At 69.2% G+C, this 4,061-nt stretch overlaps 1 protein-coding gene across 1 annotated transcript in view; it reads right to left on the reverse strand.

Moving 5' to 3' along the window:
• BABAM1 (BRISC and BRCA1 A complex member 1) overlaps positions 1-1,550 on the reverse strand; it is an 11,502-nt gene extending 9,952 nt beyond the window's left edge. The window contains exon 1 of the mRNA XM_027664326.1: positions 1,545-1,550. The gene's annotated coding sequence lies outside the window, so the exon portion shown is untranslated. The remainder of the gene's footprint in view (positions 1-1,544) is intronic.
• Between the last annotated feature and the right edge of the window lie 2,511 nt (positions 1,551-4,061).

Below are 4,061 nucleotides of genomic sequence, written 5' to 3' on the forward strand. Positions count from 1 at the left end.
GGATATGGGGATGCAGGGATGTGGGGATGCAGGGATGTGGGGATGCAATGAGGCAGGGATTTAGGGATTCAGGGCTGCAGGGACTCAGGGAGCAGGGATGCAGCTCATCCCCCCTAGCTGCCCGTGCCCTCCACCCCCACCACCTCTCCGCTCTCTGAAATGGGGTCACCTCCCTGTCCCCAGAGGCAGCAGGGCTGGATCAAAGGACAGCTTCCCCAGGGAGCTGCCCTGGCACAAAATGGGAGCAGCAGAGCCCTGATTGGTGCCTGGCACAGGGGTTGGGTGCCCAGACCCGGATACCGGAGCCGGGGGCTGCCTGTGCCCCCTGTTCCCAATCCCTGCTTGTGCCCCCTGCTCCCAATCCCTGCTTGTGCCCCCTGTTCCCAGTCCCTGTCTGTGCCCCCTGTTCCCTGTCCCTGCCTGCCCTGGGCACGGCCCCGGTGGGGAGCGTGGCTGGTGGGGGGGTCCCGTGGGCCGGGGCCGGTGGTGTGGAGGGGCTGACCCACAGGTTGAAGGTCAGGGCTCCGCGCTCAGACCCCTTTTCAGATTCAAATGGGCTCCCGGGGGCTTTGTGCGGGGTCAGGCTCCACCGAGAGCCTCATGAAAGGCCGGGGCAGCCGGGGCGGCCTCGACCCTGGGTGCCGGGAGGAGGGGGAGGGCAGGTGGGACCTGCCACCACCCCCACCCCGCCCAGAGGGTCCCCCCTGCCCCGTCCTGCTGACTCTGGGGCCGGGCCGGGGCTCCACATGCCCGCTGATGTTCTGTCCCACTCCCTGCCTCAGTTTCCCCTCTGTGGAGCAGGAGGGGGATCAGGTCACCCCAACTTCTCCACAGGGCTGGGGGCAAATCCATGGCACTGGGGGGGTGCAGCCACCCCTCCATGGGGTGACATGGGGGGCACAGAGAGGGTGAGAGCCCCTGTGTGTGGTGACCCCCACCCACGGTTTGCAGCCTCACAGGGATGGGAGCAGAGCGGGGCCTGAACAAGGGCTGAAAATCAGGGAATTGACCCCAAATCCCCATGTGGGGCTACACTGGGGCTCAGGGGGGACAGACAGAGGGACAGGATGGTATCTATCCAAGCCCCCGGGAAGCACCGCTGCTGGCAGCCCCCACATGGGCCTGGGAGAGGGAATGGCCACCCCACAGCCCAGAGCGGGGACAACTGGCATGAGGGGTTTTGGGGCCGGGCTGGTGCTGGTGTTGGCATCCACCTCTCATCAGGGATGGCACCAGGCTCTCCGGTGTTGCTGGATCCCACCTCTCATCAGGGATGGCACCAGGCTCTCCGGTGCTGCTGGATCCCACCTCTCATCAGGGATGGCACTCAGCTCTCCAGTGCCACCGGCACCCTGCTCTCCGTCGGCACAGCCGCAACCCCAGCCCTGCCCCGCACATTTTGGCAAGAACTCCTCTGCCATCCCCTTGCCCACGGGCCGAGGGGACCAGGGGGGGAATCACGGCTGCCCCCCGTGCCCACGCTGGAGCCGGGTCCAACCACCGCGACTCCGGAAACCTCGGCGAGGCCTCCGCCGGTGCCGGACCCTTCCCGGGGGCGCCGGGGCGGCACGAAACGCGCCGGCGGCTCCCGGGGGCCCTTTTGTGCGGCGGAGGCAGCGGAGCAGCGCGAGGAAGGAGGAATTCCTCCGGAGATCAAACGCCTTCGCCAACTGGACACCGACGTCAAAACAAACCGGCTCCCAGCGCGGGGCCGGGAGCCGCGCGGGGGACAAGATCCAATTTCCTCCTTTGTTCCTGGATTATTATTTTTTGCAGGGGGCGAGGAGGGGGCGGGGGAGCGGCAGGGAAAGGGCCATAAATCACGGCCTGACAGAAGAGAAAGGAGAAGCGGGGCTGGCTGCAGGTGGGGGTGACCCCCCTGCCCGCACTCGGACCCCCCCCCAAGCCCAGCCCCGTTCCCAGCTGGCTCTGCCGGGTGTTATTCCGTGGCCACGGCAGCCCTGGGGCATCAGGGCCTTTCAGGGCACCATATCAGTGGGTACCCGGTGAGCAGAGACCCCTAAAGCCAGGAGAAACAGGGGGGTTGTTTTGTTTATGGCCATGTCACACACACCCCCCCCCCGCTGCACCCCTGCTCCAGGCTCAGGGCCTTGCTTTGCCCTTCCCTTAACCTCAGCCCTGGCACGTGGGTTGGGAATGCCAAGGACACCGGCAGAAAGGTCCTGGCAGCGCCGGTTCCAGGCGGTGTGGGCATTCCCAGCCACGCCACACGGCACCAGCATCCTCACCGTGAGGTGGAGTGCCCCGTGGGGACACCGGGGGGTCAGGGGTGCGAGGGGGCACCCGGTCCACCCCACCCCATCCCCGCGCCCTGCCCGCCGGACTTTGCCCCTGGAAGTCAAGGCGAGCAGGTGCCGGGATTCACCGGGGCCGCCGTGGCATGGCCGGGAGGGGAGTTTGGCCCCGGGTGAAAGGCGGTGGCAGGGCGGTGGCGGGGGCTGCTCCGGGGTCAGGCACCTTTCCACAGGGTTTATCCCCTGGTTAATGATTTCCAGGGCGGCAGCAGGCGGGCGAGGAGCACCCAGCACCCACCGCCCGCCCCTGGCCGGCTCCTACGGGTCCGACTGGATTAACCACATTGCAGACGGGCTTTATGGGGCCACGGGAGTCGGGCCCCGGCCACGTCCGGCCCTTTTGCTCCCTCCCAGGGCTGGTGGCTCCCCAGGGACCCCCTGGATCACCCCGTGGCCCCACGCGAGCCGAGGCCTCGGTAATTAAAGATCCCGCTGGGGCTGTCGGCGAGAGGAGGGGATTGAGGATGCCGACGGCTTGGCCACGGGCCAGGAGTAGTGGGGAATTGCTTCCCAGCCAGGAGTAGTGGGGAATTGCTTCCCAGCTTCCCAGCATCCCGGCAGCCCCTGACAGCATCACACTGTGCCACGACGCCGCAGCCCAGGTGGCCCTGCGTGCCGGGCTCTCGGTGCCACTGGAATCCCAGTGCCACGCTGGGCTCTCAGTAGGATGTGGAGCTCCCAGTAGGATGTGGAGCTCCCAGTGCCATGCTGGGCTCCTGGTCCAATGTGGGGCTCCCAGAGTGATGCTGGACTCCCAGTTCTGTGCTGGGATCCTGGTGCCACACCGGGCTCCTGTGACAGTGCCAGGCTCCCAGTACACCACCAGGCTCCCAGTTCGATGCTGGGCTCCCAGTACAACACCAGGCTCCCAGTTTGATGCTGGGCTCCCAGTAGAACACCAGGCTCCCAGTTTGATGCTGGGCTCCTGTTCCAATGCCAGCCTCCCACCACAATCCCGGGCTCTCGGTGCAGCGGGAGGTGCCGAGCTCTCCCGGTGCCAGCCAAGGGCTCTGGTCCCCAAAATGCAGCGGGGGACCGGGAGGGGCCACATCCCGCCACCTCCGGTGGCCAAACCTCCCGCTCCATCACCACGGCCCCGCACCGGGGCCGTGCCCGGCTCTGCCACCGCCGGTACCGCCGGTACCACGGGCCCAGGGCGCCGGTTACCGCCCCGCCCGGGGCTGCGGGGCCCCGCGGGGTGCGGGGGGCGGCGGGGGCGGCCCGGTGCGGCGGCGGGGCCGGGACCGGGGCAGGACCCGGGAGCGGAAGGGGAGGAGGACGGGGAGGAGCATCCAGGGCGGCCACCGCGGCAGCGGCTGAACTTTGCTCTTTCACGGGAGGCGGGGAGAGCCCCGGGGCTCGGCGGAGCCGGTCCCGCCGCACCCGCACCCGCACCGGGACCGGGCTGCGTGCGGCGGCGGGGCCCGGGGGGGGCGAGGGCGGGCCGGGGCAGCGCCGCCCCCTCCCTCCTCCTCCTCTCCTCTCCTCCTCCTCTCCTCCTCCTCCTTCCAGCCGGTGCCGCGGAGCGGAGGAGCCACCGGGGGCGGGAGCGGCCCCCGCATGCGGCCGGTCCCCGCGGGGGGATGCGCCGCGCCCCGCGCCCGCCGCCGCAAAGTTTCCGCGGGGCCCCCCCGTTAACCGGGGCGGGGAGGAGGAGGGGGAGGAATCGCTGGGAAAAACGAGTCCCTGGGCGAAAGGGATCCCGGCGATAGGGGAGGGCTAAACGGGGAGGGAGGGGGGGGGGGG

Source organism: Corapipo altera, unplaced genomic scaffold, assembly GCF_003945725.1.
Source record: "Corapipo altera isolate COAL_440 unplaced genomic scaffold, ASM394572v1 96, whole genome shotgun sequence".
NCBI classification, from domain to species: Eukaryota; Metazoa; Chordata; class Aves; order Passeriformes; family Pipridae; genus Corapipo; species Corapipo altera.